This window comes from Anolis carolinensis, chromosome 2 (genome assembly GCF_035594765.1).
Source record: "Anolis carolinensis isolate JA03-04 chromosome 2, rAnoCar3.1.pri, whole genome shotgun sequence".
Classification (NCBI taxonomy): domain Eukaryota; kingdom Metazoa; phylum Chordata; class Lepidosauria; order Squamata; family Dactyloidae; genus Anolis; species Anolis carolinensis.
This window is the reverse complement of record NC_085842.1, coordinates 323,715,543-323,736,103: the sequence shown is the minus strand read 5'-3', so window position 1 is coordinate 323,736,103 and position 20,561 is coordinate 323,715,543. Positions and strand designations below refer to the sequence as shown.

The window sequence follows — 20,561 nt, the reverse complement described above, 5'->3', positions numbered from 1 at the left end:
TCATCTTCATCTTCATCTTCATCATTATTATGTAGAGGCTGGATGGCCATTTGTCAGGAGTGCTTGGATTGTGTCCTCCTGCATGGTAGAAGGAAGTTGATCTGGATGATCCTTAGGGGTCACTCCAAACCTTAGGATTGTATGATGTTGTTGTTATTAGTATTAGTATTAGTATTAGTATTAGTATTAGTATTAGTATTGAGAGGCTGGGTGGTCATCTGTTGGGAGTGCTTGGATTGTGTCCTGCATGGCAGAATTGGGTTGGACTGGATAAGTGAGACTCTACTGTATATTTATAATCTTATATTATCTGTTTAGAACTGGTTTATCTGAGGCCCCTTCTACACAGCTGTAGTGAATTATCTGGCAGTGTGGAGTCAAGATAATCCAGTTCAAAGCAGATAATATAAGATTCTAAATGGGTTATATAGCTGTTTGGAAGGGCCTTGAGTCTACACTGCCATATAATCCAGTTAAAATCTGATAATCTGTGGAAGAGGCCTAAGTGAGGCCTAACTGTGCCTGTCCCCTGGGCTGAGTAGGTTGCTAGGAGACCAAGTGGGCGGAGCTTAGCCTTCAAACTGGCAGCAATTGGATAAAAACTATTATTCCTCTCCGTGTAATTAGGACTTTATTTTTCTTTTCTTTTTTGTTGTATCAACCTAGAGCCGTGGATGATGGGTTGTGTTGTCAAATTTCGAGGTTGGGGGGCCTGTAGTTTTGTTGTTTTGTCCGCTGCCCTGATGCCATCACTCTTTTATATATATAGACTAGCTGTGCCCGGCCACGCGTTGCTGTGGCAAAGTGGTGGTGGTATTGGTTAAAAGTTGTTGTGGAATTTTTATTTGACGTTATTTGCATTTTTTTAATTAATTTTATTGTAACTTATCTTTTTTATTTATTATATTTTATTATTTTGTTGTATTGTTTTTAGTTATTTTGTTATATTATTTTATTGTATTAATTTTTTAGTGTTTTTTATTGTATTATTTGTATTTATTTTATTTTTTATTCTTTTATTAACACTGGGTTGCTAGGAGACCAAGTGGGCAGAGCTTAGCCTTCTAAGTGGCAGCAATTGGATAAAAACAATTATTTCTCTCTCTGTAATTAGGACTTTATTTTTCTTTTCTTTTTGTTGTATCAACCTAGAGGCGTGGATGATGGGTTGTGTCGTCAAATTTCGAGGTTGGGGGGCCTGTAGTTTTGTTGTTTTGTGGGTCGCCGTGATGCCATCACTCTTTTATATATATAGATAGATTTAATAGTCTTAATTGATTTTATGTATTGTTTGATATTGTTTTTATGTGGGCATCGAATTGTTGCCTTTGTTGTAAGCCGCCCTGAGTCCCTTCGGGTGAGAAGGGCGGGATACAAATAAATCAATCAAAATAAATAAATGGCACCAAAGGAAGTGTATTTTGCCATCAAGGAGCCACCTGTGCCTGGTCTCTGCCTGAAGCTCATTGAGTTTTCCAGCTGCGGAAGCAATTCCAGACCGATTTCAAAGAACCCCGACTGATCAAAACAGAACGCTGACAATCCCCCGTTCATCTACAAAAACAATCATTATCTCCAAACGCGGGGAGGCACAATATGACATCGGCTTAAAAAAGAAAAAGAAACCACCTCCGTCTCTGGAAACGTGGGATCACAATTCTCAGCCCCAAAGAAGACGTTCTGGAGAGACGAAGGCAGAAAGCCCTTCAATAAAGACATACAGTAGAGTCTCACTTATCCAACACTCGCTTATCCAACATTCTGGATTATCCAACGCATTTTTGTAGTCAATGTTTTCAATATATCGTGATATTTTGGTGCTAAATTTGTAAATACAGTAAGTACTACATAGCATTACTGCATATTGAACAACTTTTTTCTGTCAAATTTGTTGTATAACATGATGTTTTAGTGCTTAATTTGTAAAATCATAACCTAATTTGATGTTTAATAGGCTTTTCCTTAATCCCTCCTTATTATCCAACATATTCGCTTATCCAACGTTCTGTCGGCCTGTTTACGTTGGATAAGTGAGACTCTACTGTACGTGGAGGAATACATAACATTCCTTAAAATGAAAAAAGCAACTATCAATCAAGCGCCTCTATTTGCATGTCACAAGGTAGGCTCCCAACCAATTTGCAGTGCCTCTGTGTGGGTTTGTGGCAAAACAAGGGGTCTCTGAACATGCGCAGAGTGCATGGATGAGGTTTGGAGGCATCTGGGTGTCTCCGTGGCCTCTCCTTCCCCACAGGATGTGCAGGCTCTGATGGTGGCCTTTCAATGGGCACTTTCCTCAAGGCTTTTCTTCCGCTGGGATTGAAAGGAGGCAATCAAGCACATAATAATAATAATAATAATAATAATAATAATAATAATAATAATAATAATAATAATAATTTTATTCTTATATCCCGCCCCATCTCCCCGGAGGGACTCGAGGCGGCTTACATGGGGCCATGCCCAGACACGACAGCACAAATCAGATAAAACATTAAACCGAGCAGTAAAACTTCAACATGATTAAAAACAGTCATAAAAGTCAATATACACAATAATATTAAAATCCCGATTTGTGTCAAAAGATCCAGGCACATGATCCAGATGCAGCTGCAAGACGGAAAGGAGGCCTTTCTTTTTCCCAAAAGCTAATATGAAGCAAAGGAATTCATTGCATTATCGTTCTGGGATGAGTAGAATCGGCATCATGCGGTTGGATGGGATCCTAAAGGTCATCTAGCCCAACCCCTGGTTATGAAAAAATCCACTCCCAAAAGGGTTATTCCGGGCAAAGAGGCCTGACCAAAGCGGAAGAGATATGCACAATATCAATATGCACATGACGCTCCTATTGCTGCAGCTTAGAATCACATTGGCTTTTTTAGCTGCAGCATCACATTGCTGGCTCATGTTCAGTTTATAATCTTCTAAGATTGGATCTACACTGCAATATAATCCAGTTTCAGAATGCAAGGTAAAGGCAATGAACTGGATTATATCACTCTATACTGCTACGGTATATAATCCAGTTTCATAATGCATGTTAACTGCATTGCACTGAATTATATGTATACACTGCTGTATAATCCAGTTTCAGAATGCAAGTTAGCTGCATTGCACCAAATTATATGTCTGCACTTCTATATAATCCAGTTTCAGAATGCAAGTTAACTGTATTGCACTGGATTACATCAGTCTACACTGCTATATAATCCAGTTTCAGAATGCAAGTTAGGTGCATTGCACCGAATTATATGTCTACACTTCTATATAATCCAGTTTCAGAATGCAAATTAACTGCATTGCACATATGTCTACACTGCTATATAATCGAGTTTCAGAATGCAAGTTAACTGTATTGCACCGAATTATATGTCTACACTTCTATATAATCCAGATTCAGAATACAAGTTATCTGCATTGCACCGAATTATATGTCTACACTTCTATATAATCCAGATTCAGAATACAAATTATCTGCATTGCACCGAATTATATGTCTACACTTCTATATAATCCGGATTCAGAATGCAAGTTAACTGCATTGCACCGAATTATATGTCTACACTTCTATATAATCCAGTTTCAGAATGCAAGTTAGCTGCATTGCACCGAATTATATGTCTACACTGCTATATAATCCAGTTTCAGAATGCAAGTTAGCTGCATTGCACCGAATTATATGTCTACACTTCTATATAATCCAGTTTCAGAATGCAAGTTAGCTGAATTGCACCGAATTATATGTCTACACTGCTATATAATCCAGTTTCAGAATGCAAGTTAGCTGCATTGCACCGAATTATATGTCTACACTTCTATATAATCCAGTTTCAGAATGCAAGTTAACTGCATTGCACCGAATTATATGTCTACACTTCTATATAATCCAGTTTCAGAATGCAAGTTAACTGCATTGTACCGAATTATATGTCTACACTTCTATATAATCTAGTTTCAGAATGCAAGTTAGGTGCATTGTACCGAATTATATGTCTACACTTCTATATAATCCAGTTTCAGAATGCAAGTTAACTGCATTGCACCGAATTATATGTCTACACTTATAATCCATTTTCAGAATGCAAGTTAGCTGCATTGCACCAAATTATATGTCTACACTGCTATATGATCCAGTTTCAGAGTGCAAAGTAAAGGCAATGAATTGGATTATATGTCTACACTGCTATATAATCCAGTTTTAGAATGCAAGTTAACTGTATTGCACTGGATTACATCAGTCTACACTGCTATATAATCCAGTTTCGGAATGCATGTTAACTGCATTGCACCGAATTATATGTCTACACTGCTATATGATCCAGTTTCAGAATGCAAGGTAAAGGCAATGAACTGGATTATATCCCTCTACACTGTTATATAACCCATTTTCAGAATGCAAGTTAACTGTATTGCACTGGGTTATATCATAATCTAGTTTCAGAATGCAAGTTAACTGCACTGCTCTGAATTATATCAGTCTATCTTGCCATATAATCCAATTCCATGCAGTTAATAATCTGCATTCTTTAGTATAAACACTCGCCAGGTACAGACCCTCCATATCTGCAGTTCTAAATTTGCACACAAGTTGGCTCAGAGTGCAGCTACACTGTGGAATGAATGCAGTTTGATACCACTCTTACTGCCAAGGTGCAATGCTATGGGATCCTGGAAGTTGTAACTTGGTGAGGCACCAGCACAATTGCACAGAGAACTCAAAAGACATTACAACGCTACAACTCTCGCAATTCCATATCCATAGCAAGCCTTTAAAGTGGTGTCAAACTGCGTTCATTCTGCAGTGTAGCTGCCCGATAAAACAGGGACCATTTGGCTTTTCATCCAATCCTTTGGCAACCAGTGGGTTCATTCCAAAGTTCTCCTTGCCCTTAAACTGGTTCCGCTTTGTAAAACTGGTTTCGTTCTGTTCAGTCGTTTCATGGTAGTTAGCGGTATGAATTCTTTAGTAGGCTTTCAGTCTGTCTGCATTATAATCTTTCTTTTTTTGGCTTTAAGCTTTAAATTGTTAAGTGATTTCACGTGTCTGCTACCCTGAGATCCTAGAATACAGGGCAGGAGAGGAAGCCTTGAGCAAAGTAAGTAAGTGTCCAGGAAGGCCTTAGAGAAAATGTCAGAATTAAGGATTGTTTATGGAAGTCACATACAATGGTGGTGAGGTTAATATTGACTTTACTTGGCAGGCACCAAGAACCCTTTGCAATAACAAAGGGTGCATCTACACCAATGATGGGCAACCTTTTGCGCTTGGTGTGTCAAAATTCACCAAAAAACCTAGCATGACTTGGGTGGTGTGTCACTTCGAGAAGAAAACCCATAATTTCACAATATATATATAGTTTAAATAACAAAAATATATACAGTAGAGCAGGGGTCCCCCAAACTAAGGCCCGGGGGCCGGATGCGGCCCTCCAAGGTCATTTACCTGACCCCCGCCCTCAGTTTTATAATATAATATTTTTATATCAGTTTTAATAATATAATATATTGTATATACATATAATATTGATAATAATCTTATGTTATACAATATAATACTAATAGTAATACCATATAATAATATTAATTATATGTTATATATTACATATTATATAATAGTATAGTGGTATAGTTCAATATAGTAATATATAATGCTAATATTGTGTTATGCTAATAATATAATATATTGTATGCACATACAGCTGCTCTGAGTCCCCTTCGGGGTGAGAAGGGTGGGATATAAATGTAGTAAATAAATGCAGTAAATAAATAATTAATTTTAGGCTCGGCCAAAGTCTGAAATGACTTGAAGGCACACAACAACAACAACAACAACAACAACAACAATCCTAATTAACTTGACTATCTCATTGGCCAGTAGCAGGCCCACACTTTCCATTGAAATCCTAATAGGTTTATGTTGGTTGAAATTGTTTTCATTTTTAAATATTGTATTCTTTCGTTGTTGTTGTTGCTGCACTACAAATAAAACATGTGCAGTATGCATAGGAATTTGTTTGTTTGTTTTTTTTTCAAATGATAATTCGGCCCCTCAACAGTTTGAAGGATTGTGGACCGGTCCTCTGCTTAAAAAGTTTGGGGACCCCTGCAGTAGAGTCTCACTTATCCAGCGTTCTGGATTATCCAACGCATTTTTGTAGTCAATGTTTTCAATATATCATGATACTCTGGTGCTAAATTCGTAAATACAGTAATTACTACATGGCATTAATGTGTATTGAACTACTTTTTCTGTCAAATTTGTTGTATAACATGATGCTTAATGGTGCTTAATTTGTAAAATCATAACCTAATTTGATGTTTAATAGGCTTTTCCTTAATCTCTCCTTATTTTCCAACATATTCGCTTATCCAACGTTCTGCTGGCCCGTTTATGTTGGATAAGTGAGACTCTACTGTAATTGTAATATATAACTGTATTTAATAAATCAAAAACTATTTGCTACCATTATTTCCATGTACAACAATCTATGGTACCTCTTGCAATTTCCACGCCGATTTCTCTCTATTGTAGTTTCAATGTAGTCATGAATAATGAATAATATAATAATAATATAATAGTAATAATATAATAATATACTACAATAATAATAATATAATGATAGAATGATTATATGTGTGTGTGTGTGTGTGTGTAATGTGCATCATTCCCATGGAGTAAACAACAAAACCAATGGACCAAATCACACCAAATTTGGCCACAAAAGACATTAGTCTTGGGGCCGGGCTGTGGCGCAGCTGGCTAGTAACCAGCTGCTATAAATCACTACTGACCGAGAGGTCATGAGTTGGAAGCCCGGGTCGGGTTAAGCCTCCGACCATTAAGAGCCCCGGCTTGCTGTTGACCTATGCAGCCCCGAAAGACAGTTGCACCTGTCAGTTAGGGAAATTTAGGGACGCTTTATGCGGGAGGCTAATTTACAACACCATAAAGAACTGCCAGCAAAACACGAGGAAAGGAATGAGGAAGTACAGCCACTACTGGACGGTGAAGCAACAGCTCCCCCTGTGGCCGGAATCGTGAAGCTGGAAAAATGTTAAAAATGCCTCTGTGTCTGTCTATATATGTTGTTTGTCTGTTGGCATTGAATGTTTGCCATATATGTGTTCATTGTAATCCGCCCTGAGTCCCCTTCGGGGTGAGAAAGAAGGGCGGAATATAAATACTGCAAATAAATAAATTAGTCATCCAATCAATCTGCATGCGGCAGCGTGTCAGCAAAAATGGCTAGGCGTGTCATAGGTTGGCCATCACTGATCTGCACTGTGGAACTAATGCAGTTTGATACCTCTTGAACTGCCGTGATTCAGTGCTATGGAATCCTGGGATTGGTAGCTTTACGCTTGTTTTGGCCTTCTCTTCCAATGACTGCCAAACTACATGTCCCATGATCCCATGGCAATTAAAGTGGTGTCAAACTGCATTCGTTCTACGGTGTAGATGCCCCCAGAGGGCTCTGGCCGGTGGAGGAAGCTTTGTGTCCAAATTCAGCTGAATGTTGGGTCCGTTAGTCCGGCCCACGCCCATCCCCTGCACAGTGCCTGCTGCTCATTAATATTAATTGGGGCTGAATAATTCAGCCCCAATTAGGGATTCTGTGGTTCAAGTCCAGCTCATGTTGTTCTCCTTCGTCAGAACAAAGAGCCCTCGCTCTCCAAAGGCCTTTCCAGTAATGTGCACGGATGGAAAAGAAGGAAAGAGTGAAAGAAGGAGAGAGAAAAACCAATATTTGCAGTAGAAGTGAGGAAGAAAAGCAAAGGAAGGAGTCCCAATGTCTTCCTTCACAGACTCCGTGGATGATGGGGGTTGCAATGGGTGTGTTTGAAGTCTGTGGGTGATGGGATTTGCAGTGGGACTGCACTTACAGACTTTGTAAAGAATAGTAATTGCAGTGGTTCTGTATTATAGAGTCTGTGGATGATGGGAGTTGCAGTGGGCATATTTACAATCATAGATGATGGGACTTGCAATTGGTCTGTATCCACAGTTTGTAGATTGTAGGATTGCAGAGTGCCTGTAACTGCAGTCTGTGGGTGATGGGACTTGCAGTGATGGGACTTGCAGTCTGTACTCGCAGGCTCCAAATGATGGGAGTTCCAGTGTGTTTGTGTTTACAGTCCATGGATGATGGAACTTGCAATGGGTCTCTAATTATGGTGTTTGTGGATGATGGGACTTGTAATGGGTCTGTATCTACACTCTGTAGATGATGAGATTGCAAGGTGCCTGAAATTGCAGTCTGGGGATGATAGGACTTGCAATGAGTCTGTATTCAGAGGTTCTGAATGATGGGAGTTGTGAATGATGGGAGTTGCAGTGGGTCTGTGTTTACAGTCTACGGATGATAGAACTTGCAATGAGTCTATTCACAGGCTCTGAATGATGGAAGTTGTACTGGATTTGTGTTTGCAGTCTGTGGGTGATGGGACTTACAATGAGTCTATTCACAGGCTCTGAATGATGGGAGTTGCAATGGGTTTGTGCTTACAGTCTGCGGATGATGGGACTTGCAATGAGTCTATTCACAGGCTCTGAATGATGGGAGTTGCAATGGGTCTGTGTTTACAGTCTACGGATTATAGGACTTGCAATGAGTCTATTTACAGGCTCTGAATGATGGGAGTTGCAGTGGGTTTGCGTTAACAGTCTATGGATTATAGGACTTGCAATGAGTCTATTCACAGGCTCTGAATGATGGGAGTTGCAATGGGTCTGTGTTTACAGTCTACTGATTATAGGACTTGCAATGAGTCTATTTACAGGCTCTGAATGATGGGAGTTGCAATGGGTTTGTGTTTAATGTCTGCAGATGATGGGACTTGCAATGAGTCTATTTACAGGCTCTGAATGATGGGAGTTGCAGTGGGTTTGCGTTAACAGTCTATGGATTATAGAACTTGCAATGAGTCTATTTACAGGCTCTGAATGATGGGAGTTGCAATGGGTCTGTGTTTACAGTCTACGGATTATAGGACTTGCAATGAGTCTATTTACAGGCTCTGAATGATGGGAGTTGCAATGGGTTTGTGTTTACAGTCTGTGGATGATAGGACTTGCACTGAATCTATTCACATGCTCTGAACGATGGGAGTTGCAATGGGTCTGTATCCTATGGATGATGGGCCTTGCACTGAGTCTGCCCTTCCAAACCAACCACTTCTCCGAAGCCCCATCACATGAGAGCACGATAGTGAGAAGGCAAAGGGAATGGGTTTTTAATGCCAGGGAAAGCCAGCCAGTGCAACAGGTTTGGGAGGACGTCAAATGCAGGCGGCCACCCTCCCCTCGAACCTTCCTTCTGCGCTGCACCTGTGGGCCTCTCTAAGTGCGGCTTGGAGGGAGGAAAAGGAGATATTTTAGAGCTCTCGTTAAAAGGTTCTCCCTCCACTTCCAGGCAAAAGCAGGTCTCGGCCGGCCTCTTGCTGGCAAGCGCCCCGCGCTTCGTGAATAATTTCTGGGCCGCAAAACTGTGTAGCAAGAGGAGTGTTTCTCCGGGGATCTGCCTTACATAAGACTATGGTAGACCTGGAAAAGCAGGGTGGTTCAGACTGCAGTTTCTTCAGCCAACATGGCTGCTGGGAGTTGCAGTCTCTCCCCCAGACTGTGGTGGAGGCTCCTTCCTTGGAGGCTTTGAAGCAGAGGCTGGATGGCCATCTGTCGGGGGTGCTTTGAATGCGATTTCCTGCTTTTTAGCGGGGGGTTGGACTGGATGGCCCATGAGGTCTCTTCCAACTCTACTATTCTATGATTCTATGATTCTATCCTTACAGAAGCTTGTTCCGGTGAAGCTCATGCCCACCTTGAAAAGCAAATGCAAGATTCAATGTCAATAGGTTGTTGTATGTTTCTCGGGCTGTCTGGCCATGTTCCAGAGGCATTCTCTCCTGACGTTTCGCCCACATCTATGGCAGGCATCCTCAGAGGTTGTGAAGATGCCTGCCATAGATGTGGGTGAAATGTCAGGAGAGAATGCTTCTGGAACATGGCCATACAGCCCAGAAAACATACAAGAATTCTGTGATCCCGGCCATGAAAACCTTCGAAAATGCACTCAATGTCAATGATACTGGAATATAATTGTTGTAGCCCAGCCGCCATCTGAGCTGTCAGGTTAGCCTGAGGTTGGGCCTATTCAGCTTGAGTTTGTTCCCCCACCTGCCTTGCCAGAGGACTCTGGGTTTGGGCCTGAGATGCAGCCAGAGTTTGTCCCAGTGGATTCTGGGGCCAGAGACAGAATGGTTGCAAGTAGGCAGTTTGAACCGCATTCCTCAAAGCAGTCAAGGTCAGATCTCCTGGTGCCAGATAGACATTCTAGTTGGGATGCTAGAAGTGATAAGTAGGAGAGGGATAATGAGCTTGACAGGAGGAGAGCAATAACTCAGTTGAGAAAAGAAAGGGAGTATGTTAGGAGGAGGAGACATTTGTTTTCAAAACGAAATAATGAGCAACCTTCTCACGGAAAGGGACCTTGAATTTCCCTTAAGAAGGGCTGCTTTCTCTTACAGAGTCAGAAGTGGTAGTGTTGCTAAACCAAGAGAGGAAGATCTTTGCTTCATGTTCCTGTGACTTTGAATTGAGTTCCAGCCTCGTTATCTTGTTTAGTATTTCAAGAACAGGCTTAAAACAATGTGGTAAGTAAATGAAAACTGCTTTACTTCAGCAAAACATAAAGTACAGCACCCTCAGTGGAATAATGCAAAAGGAAGCAAGGAAGTCTTAGGGCAAACACATTCTCTGATAAATTCCCAAATCAAGTAGCAATCTTACTTCAAAGATACAGCAATAAATCCTGCAGATGCAGACTCGATGCAGGCACAAGGGGAGCGAAGGCTTAGGCATTAGAATTAGTTTGTTACCAGCAAAAGCTGGCTGCACCTGCTTCTGATTTATAGCCCTGAGTTCCCCCACAGCTTCTAGGGCAGTTCCCAATTACTCAGCTGCATTTCTGGCAGCTGTTCTAGCTGAACAACATCTCTGCTCTGTTTCTTTTCGCCTCTCCTGAAATGTGGGTACTTGCAAAATCTCCTCCTCAGATTCCACCTCCCCCTCAGATTCATGAACACTTGTGTTTGTTCCTGTGCATTCAGTTGAATGTTCCAGTAATTTTGCAGTTTGGATTTCTGTTCCAGCCAAGACCTTTGCCTTGTGTTCCAGCCAAGACCCTCGCTTTGTGTTCCAGCTTGGACTCTGTACCTTGGACTAAACTTGGAGTTTTGTTCCTGCCTTCCAGTGTTGCTTCCTGTGTTTTCGTCTTGCCTTGGATTAATCCTTGAAATCTTGTTTGGACTATTCGTGATATCTTTCATGGGACTTATTTTGAACTATGGTTTTTGGGTGACTTTTATAGACTCTTGCTTCAATATTTTCAAGTACTTTTTTCTTGTGGATTTAAACCTATTTTATTGACTCTGAACTTTAATTTGCTATTGCTTGCATATAATCTTCAATAAACAACTTGCTTGGTATATTCTGGGGCTCCAATGTGGTTTTGAGGTGCCTGCAACAATTATCTAGATCAGGTATGGGCCAACTCCGGCTCTCCAGGTGTTTTGGACTGCAACTCCCACAATTCCTAACAGCCTACCGGCTGTTAGGAATTGTGGGAGTTGCAGTCCAAAACACCTGGAGGGCCCAAGTTGGCCCATGCCTGTTCTAGATAATCAATACTCCCTATTGGAATATCATATTGACATCAATACTGCGTAGTGGAACATCCTATAGACAGTAAAACTATATAGTACTATATATAGACACAAGAGTCCCTGCTGTGAGGGACTACAAACCCCATCATGTAAGCACAGCAAGGAAGGGGAGCGTGCTGGGCTTTGTAGTCTGTCCTGCACCGTGTCACCATGGCTCTTCCTTCTCCCACGGCTTGCCCGAAATGCAACAGCTTTGCCATGAAAACAATGGGGCCTCTTGGGCTTCTCCTCTGGAGGAGCCTATTAATTTTTGATCTGCTAAATGGCTTTGCCAAGGCAGGGCCGGGCATTCGTTGCCAGGAAGGGTGAAGCAGGAGCCGGTCATTGTGGTAGGTAGCCTCAGGGCAAGCTCATCGCCCACAGGCATATGCTAATTTATGTAAATGCATGCATACATTGAATAATCCATGCCAGAGGTGGCGCAGAGGTTTGAGCATTCAGCTGTGGCTGCATCTACTACACTGTGACATGAAGGCAATTTGACAGGGCACAACCTGTCATGGCTCAACGCTCTGGAATCAAGGGATTTGGAGTTTTACAAGGTCTTCGTTAGCCTTTCTTAGGTGGAGAATGAATGCTGCCTGATGCCACCTGAACTGGGAGTTGTAGTTTAGTTTCATAATTTATTTATTTATTCACAGTATTTCTATTCCGCCTTTCTTTCTCACTCCAAAGAGGACTCACGGCAGATCACAATGCACATATACATATACATATACAAGGCAAACATTCAATGCCATTAGACATATGACATATATGTCAGGGGATGATGGGATGCAGAGTGGATTCCAAAAATCATCATCCCGGTCTCACCTCCTTCTCCAGACTGTATTCCCATGCTGAGAAACAGCAGTGGTCAAACAAACACTCCAGCAGACGAAGTCCAACTGTTGATTAACTTTATTTACATGATCTATTTACAGTTGCATTTCTCGGCTTCAGAGCATAGCATTCATAGTCCATCTCCAGAGAAAGCTCAAGCCGAACTCCACAGATAAGATAAGAAACACATTCCTCTGTCCAGAGGAAGTTCCAACCCTCAAAGGCAGGAAATCAAGCCTGATAGGTCATAGCAATCACAACAGGCTGTCAGTCAAAACTAGCCTGCTGTTAACTATTTCATTACTGAAAATACACACTCTAGCTCATCAGCAGTAAACACTTGATTTACATTTCATACAAATACAACCATACTCCAACAATATACAGACAGAAACAGAGGCAACTTAACATTTTCCAGCTGCTGGTAGGTTTTTAATGGTGTCTTAGATTAGTTAAATTAGCCTTCTCACATAAAGTGGTACGTAAATCTTCTACTCGACAGATGCAACTGCCTTTCGGGCGGCATAGGTCAACAGTAAGCTAAGCTATTAATGGTTGGGGGTTTAATCCTACCCGGCTGGCTTCAAACTCATGATCTCTTGGTCAGTAGTGATTTATTGCATCTAGCTACCAACCAACTGCGGCACAGCCCAGCCTATAGAATGAATCCACTTTAACTGCCTTCATTCATTGCTATGGAGTCATCGGGGATGTAGTTTTACAAAGCCTTGAGCATACTCTGACAAAGAGTGTTGATGCCTCACCAAACTAGAAATCCCAGGGCTACATAGCATTGAGCTATGAGAATTAAATTAGAGGTGATGGGCGCCCCTCAAAGAGGAGCTCCAGGTGTTCCTGAAGCAGCTTCCCCTTTTGCGTTAGCTCAGCACTAAGGTTGCCATATGATGCGAATCTAATGCACACCCTAATTTTGGCAAGGTGGTTTTAATGGAGCAGCTCTTGAATATTTTATTTAAAGACCCTAAAAATCCATTACCTAGATGACCCTTACTCAAAAATCTTGTTTTTCCATGAAAGTGTTGACAGGACATGTTCTGCCTGACATTTGCTCTTTGCTCACAATATAAGGTCATGCAAACTACAGTAATGATTTGGCTGCTGGATGATGCATACGTGGGATGAACTATGAACATGTCACCTGAGAATAGTGCATACGTGGAGCAAACTATGGACACTTCACCTGATGTGATGAGTAATGAGTTATATATGTTACAAGGCAACTACGCATGTCCAAAAGGATTGTAATAGCAAATTCCATTGTCAGTTAGCTTTCTGCGCATGCTTCTGTAAAATTGTATAAATTGGAAAGCCACTACAGGTGAGGTGTGGCATTGCATTTTCTGGGCATTAGCTAACATTGTCACCTGCTCTTGGCCAAAAGTAAACTATCTTGAAGACAACTTCTGCTGTCAGTCTGCTTTCTTCACCCGCGTCCAAACGAAATTCCACAACAGTTTAGCCCAAAAAGGTGAACATTAGATTCAAGTAAATACAGTAGGACGGGGGACATCTGGCTTCATAACACTCCATTTGAAAGGGATCCATAGCACTATAGTGTCTAGACCAGGCATGGGCAAACAGCCATAAGCTGTTAGGAATTGTGGGAGTTGAAGTCCAAAACACCTGGAGGGCCCAAGTTTGCCCAGGCCTGGTCTAGATGATTCTATCATCTTAGGGGTTGGACTGGATGGCCCTTGGGGTCTCTCCCAACCCCATGAATCTGTCTGTCTGTCTGTCTGTCTGTCTATCATCTTAGGGGTTGGACTGAATAGCCCTTGGGGGTCTCTTCCAACTCGATAACCCTGCAACCATGACTGAAAGCACCTCAGTTCATCCTCAACCAGTCTGCACATCGTAGGCTGACAATATTTTTTCTGTAAAAGGGGGAAATTCATTGTAAATGGGTAGAGCAAAGGGCTCAATCGCAGCCCTTGAGCAGCTGGGGTCCGGTCTCTCCTCCGAAGAAGTGCATTTGCAGGGTCTCAAGTGCTGCCTTCCGCTTGGATGCCGGCCAGAGAGTGACGATCCGCGGCCTGCTGAGAGGGGAAGAGAGAGGCATGCAATTAGAGGCAGCAATTTCAGGTTCATTAGCGGAATCCCTTAATTAAAAAAGCAATCATTCTAGAAGCCCTTGGAGGGGGAAACGCGGGAAAAGTAGCAACAGCAGCAGCAGGGCAGGAGCCCTGTCAGAAGAGGAGGGGGCTCGGCATCCTGCAAAAAAGGGGCTTCAAGATCTCCAAGATGGGAACAGCAAGGCCTTTCTGCCATTATTCTTTACCTTGAAAGTATCCTCTATCCAAACGGAGACTATTGATAGATATGGTGCTATTTGTGACTGTCAACAATTTACAATGGATCCTCTTCATGGAATCATAGAAACAGAGAGCTGGAATGGAGCCCCAGAGGCCATTTAGTCCAACCCCCTTCTCCAGTGCAGGAGGACACCATCCAAGTCCATCCAGCTAGAAGAAGAGGTGCTAACCAATTTCTAAACAAAAGCATATTCCACTAGTGTTGGAAAGGGACCCCCAAGAACCATCCAGTCCAACCCAATTCCATCAGGCAGCAATACACAGTCAAAGCCCTCCTGATTGATAACCATCCAGCCCCTCTTTAAAAACCTGGACGAAAGAAAATAAGTTAAAGTTATTAATCTAATACGAAGAAAACCATAAAGAGCGACAAAGAGGAAAACAGCACAGACAAGTCCTACATACATTCTTGGCTTTCTTTCTTTCTTTTCTTTTCTTTTCTTTTCTTTTCTTTTCTTTTCTTTTCTTTCTTTTTTTTTTTTGGTTTTTTGAGATTTTTATACCAACCCACGATAAAGAAGAAAGGAAGTTAGTTACATTTCCTCCCCCCTTTTTTGTTCTTCATTTTTCTTTCTTTCTTGCTCCCCTTTTTCATTTTTTTAATCATATTCCAGTTCTTATTTTATTATTTTATTTTATTATTTTTTATTATTTTTCTATTTTTTCTATTTTTCTTTTTTCATTTTTTTCTTTTTGTGTATGTGTGTGTGCGTATATTCTTTTTTATTTTTCTTTATTTTTTTGTCTATCCCCCCCTCTCCCCCCCCCCCATTTTTCCCTCCCCGGCCCCTTTCACACACACACACACACACACACACACACACACACACTTTTCTTTTCCTCCCTACCCTGAAAATCCCTCAATAAAAATTATTTTTAAAAAAACCCTCCGAAAAACAAAATTCTGCTGGACTCCAAAGCAGCATTTTTTCATTGTAATGCAACTCAAAGTGTTCTTCTTAAGGTTTGGATGGAATCTCTTTTCCTGCCAGTCGAACCCATTTCTCCATTGTTTCCTAGTTTCTACAGCAGCTGAAACCAAGCTTGACCTTCCTCAACATGACATTCGTTCTGATTCATTTAGCTGCCACATCACACGGCTACATCACAATGAGAACCTCTGGGCTCCAGTTCTGCAGGTGAGGCCTGGGTCTTGCCCTGGGGTCTGTATCTCATGAATACTTTTTAAACATTCAAAAGGATTCTTTTCATTCCATTTTCAGAACATATCAGGCACTTCACAGAGAAAGAGGTAGACTCACAGACTGTAGCTATATTGGTTACACAAACAAACAAAAAAAGCAGAAACCGTCACATATATTCCAACATTCATTCATTCATTCATCGTGCAAACATGACCATCCCTTCTTCCGTTTCCTGGAGAACTGAACGTGGACCAGATTGCGTTCCCTGAAAATCTGCCATTATGATGACACACCATCTTAATAATAATAATAACAACAACAACAACAACTTTATTTTTATACCCCGCCTCTATCTCCCCAAAGGGGACTCAGGGCGGCTTACATGAGGCCAAGCCCGAATAAAAACAATAGCAATATAAAACACAACAATAGACAAAAAACATGCACAATTATAAAAATTTAAATATTAGCCAGTAAAAACAAATGACAAGAACTAATAAAAACATGGATTAAAACAGAGAGGTTGTAAAAGTAGACTTCTTCTCTGTCCCTTGGAGAAAAAGGCGGGTGTACAGAACTTTCCTGTCTGCCATGCTTTTGGATAGTAAAAAAGCCTCTTATATAGCCATTTTCTGCATTCCAAAAAGTTGTAAATGACTGACAGGTTGTTTTCCAGTGAAAGCATGCTGACTCTCCATCAGTTCCAGACAGATGTTGGCTTTTCTTCCTTAACTGAATGGTTTTCCTTAACCATTGGGTTGACTTTTTTAACTTGAAGAATCGTTGTCTTTGAAGACGAGGGTTTAAAGAAAAGTAATGCCTCCACCTTCGTTACTTGGGTTCTGATGGAAATATTTTAATAAATCAAACGCATAAACAATCATTAGAATGTGCTCTTTAACGACCACTATTCACTTTTCCACACAATCACCAGACAATTGGATACATTTCTGCCAACGATGAACAAGTTTTATGAAGCCGTCGCGGAAGAAGTCGATACTCTGTTTCCGCAACCGGCGTCTCACAGGACCCATCGTGCACAGATCTTCTGACAACCAAGCAAAGCAATAATGTGACCCACACGTTCTTGTGAAATGCCGATTAAGCTTGAAATTTCTCTCTGAGTGATACAACAATCATCCTGAATCCATCTGTCAACCTTTTGCTTGTGAAACTGGGTGGTTGCTGTCACAGGACGTCCAACTCTTTGTTTGTCATGCAAGTCAGATGCTCCCACCTCAACATCTTTAAACTTACTTGCCCAATGATGCACAGGACTCATGTCAACACAATCACCACAAACAGCTTGCATTCTCTGATGAATCTCCTTTGGGGTGACACCTTCTGCTGTCAAGAATCCAATGACTGAACATTGATTAAGTCGCATTGACTGACCGTCAGGGCACTTTGCATTTTAACAACACAACCGTTCAATGCTAAGGCTTCCCGCCAAAGGGAACTGTAGAGGAGAATCTACTGAACAAGCCAGGACCTGCCGCAGACCAGGACTGCCATCTCTTGAGGAGTTACGAAGGTGGAGGCATTACTTTTCATTCAACCCTCGTATGTAAACATGTTGTTTTCAACCCAGAGTTAATCATTGTCTCTGGTCATGTCAGTAGTTTAGTAGATTTTCCTTCATTGGCCTTTTGCAGTTTTCCAGGCCTCAGTATTCTAAGGATGGTGTCTTCATAGATTCATAGAGTTGGAAGAGACCTGGTGGGCCGTCCAGCCCAACCCCATTCTGCAAAGAAGCAGGAAAATTGCATTCAAAGCACCCCTGACAGATGGCCATCCAGACTTTGCTTAAAAGCCTCCAAAGAAGGCTTCTCTCTCTGGAGCAGAGAGATACAGAGAGTTCCACTGCTGAACAGTTCTCTCTCTTTCTCATCGTTGGTAAGTTCTTCCTCATGTTCATGCAAAAGAGAATTCCTGAACTGCAAAAAATTCCTCAGGAGAAAATGGATTAAATTATTCATTCCCACTGATGAGAATGAAATGAACCAAGATTTATGTTTTCCTGTGACCGCTGGCTTCCCTCTGCCAGCTCCACCCCCTGAACCTATTTAAGGTGGAAAATTGCAGGGGAAAAAAGCTTCGTAAGTGGATTCCCCCCAGGCAGGGATCAGCTTGGCTTTCCAACTGCAAGGCTATTCAATGCTAATCAAGGTGATTAATTGCAACATTCACACTTTCTTCAACAGACAAGAGTTGCTTCTCCTTACCCTGAATATTCCACATATCCATCATTTGCTTATCCAATGTTCTGGATCATCCAATGCAGTCTGCCTTTCAGTAGTCAATGTTTTTGTATTCAATGTTTTCAATTCATCGTAATATTTTGGTACTAAATTTGTAAATACAGTTATTAATACGTAGCATTACTGCGTCCTGAACTAATTTTTCTGACAAATTTGTTGTTAAACATGATGTTTTGATGCTCAATTTGTAAAATCATAACCTACTTTGATTTTTAATAGTCTTTTCCTTAATCCCTCCTTATTATCCAACATATTGGCTTATCCAAGGTTCTGCCGGCCCGTTTATGTTGGATAAGTGAGACTCTACTGTATATAAACCCCACTTGCCTCATTTCCAACAGACCTCACAACTGCTGAGGATGCTTGGGCGAAACGTCAGGAGAGAATGCTTCTGGAACATGGCCATACAGCCTGGAAAACTCACAGCAACTGAGTGATTCCGGCCATGAAAGCCTTCGACAACACTTCTTAAAATGTTTTGGAGAATGAATCCATCTGTGTTGAAGGACGTCCTGTTATCTTTGGGTCCATCTTCACTGTAGAAGTGAAGCAGTTCTGCACCACTTTAGCTGCCAATGCTATGGAAACTTGGGAGTTGTAGCTTCACAAGGACTTTACCTTTCAATGCCCTAAAGTGCTGATTGTTGTGGTAATCTCTGAGCAGTTAGACTCAATTCAACCCTCTCTGGGGGAGATTCCACCAAAATGCAGCAGAGTAGCAAAAGCAAAGCTTTCAAATGCAGCAGATACTTACACGGGGTGAGCAAAGAGAAGCCTTTCAACTTACGATGGCAATGGAGTGCAGAGTCTCAATAAAAGTTCAAAAAGTATTTATGCGGGTAAAAAGAACTCCATTGTAGATAGAAAGGCTTGGGAGCTGTCTAGTCTACTCTAGACTGGTTTCTAAGGAAAATTAAGAAAGGAAAAATAACAAACATCTACATAGTTACATCTTGCCAGGAGGGATGGCGAGACGTGTTGTTAGCTAGAAGACCAAAGGGAGAAGAGAGAACCAAAATGGTTCCAACCTCATGGTCCAGTTTATTGGGGCCATAAAAGACATTCTGACCAATGGGAAGTTAGTGTCCCTAAAGATTCACATTTCTACAAACTTCAAAGTAAGGGATGTGACGTGAACAGGAGAGAGTGAAACACAGTAAAGCCTGTCTAGGCATGCTTTGGAAATAGGGAAAGGATTCCCTCAATCTAACTCTATCATCTATCTGACTACATTTAGACTTGAGTAATCCAGGGTGATTCCCAGCACTGACACCTTGCCAAACTACAATTCTCACGATTCCATAGCATCAGGCTAAGGTAAGTGGTGTCAAACTGCATTCATTCTCCAGTATAGATTCAGGTGAATGGCATGGATCTGGGGATGCTTGGGTTGGAGGCATTTTTGCACAAAGCATCCTAAGCAAAGGACTCCACGACTGAGCCCATCTGCTATAAAGCCAGGCTGGTTTGAGGACCGTTCCCAGTTTTGGGGAAGGATTTCCCTGGAACGCAGAAGGCCCTGTCCCTGGGTTTCCATAGCAACCCTGACAAGCTGTGGGAGACAAGACCATACGCCTTTTTTGGAGGAGGACGAGATGACTTACTCCGAGGAGGAGGAAGCAAAATGTGGGCGGACGGGCGTCGAAGGGATGACACTCTTGCTCTCTTCTTTCCTGCAAAACACACCTTTTTGTAACGTCGGGAGGATCAAGCGCTGGGAAGTGTGAAAGGAAAGGAAAAAGGAAGATCATTTTGCATTTTGCAGAATCTGAAATAGATAGGTGATAAATGTATTTATCTATTTACTGTATTGATATACTGCTTTTCTCACATGGGGGGGGGGGGGCTCAAAGTGGTTTACGACATAATAATGGCAACATTCAATGTCAAACATACATGCAAAAACCAACTCATAATACAGACACAGTAAACATATAACTGAGCCTTGGTGGCGCAGTGTGTTAAAGCGCTGAGCGGCTGAACTTGCAGACCAAAAGGTCCCAGGTTCAAATTTGGGGAGCGGAGTGAGCGCCCGCTGTTAGCTCCAGCTCCTGCCAACCTAGCAGTTTGAAAACATGCCTATGTGAGTACATCATTAGGTACCGCTCCGACAAGAAGGTAACAGTGCTCCATGCAGTCATGCCGGCCACTTGACCTTGGAGGTGTCTATGGACAATGCCGGCTCTTCGGCTTAGAAATGGAGATGAGCACCAACCCCCAGAGTCAGTCACAACTGGACTTAACATCATCATCATCATCATCATCTAATTACTTCT

At 41.7% G+C, this 20,561-nt stretch overlaps 1 long non-coding RNA gene across 1 annotated transcript; it reads right to left on the bottom strand.

The window, feature by feature from the left end:
• Window positions 1-12,606: 12,606 nt before the first annotated feature.
• On the bottom strand, window positions 12,607-20,080 carry LOC134296818 (uncharacterized). The gene is made up of 2 exons (XR_010003683.1): window positions 19,890-20,080; window positions 12,607-14,603 (listed from the first exon to the last, which is right to left on the bottom strand). It is a non-coding gene; the product is annotated as an uncharacterized LOC134296818 (long non-coding RNA).
• Between the last annotated feature and the right edge of the window lie 481 nt (window positions 20,081-20,561).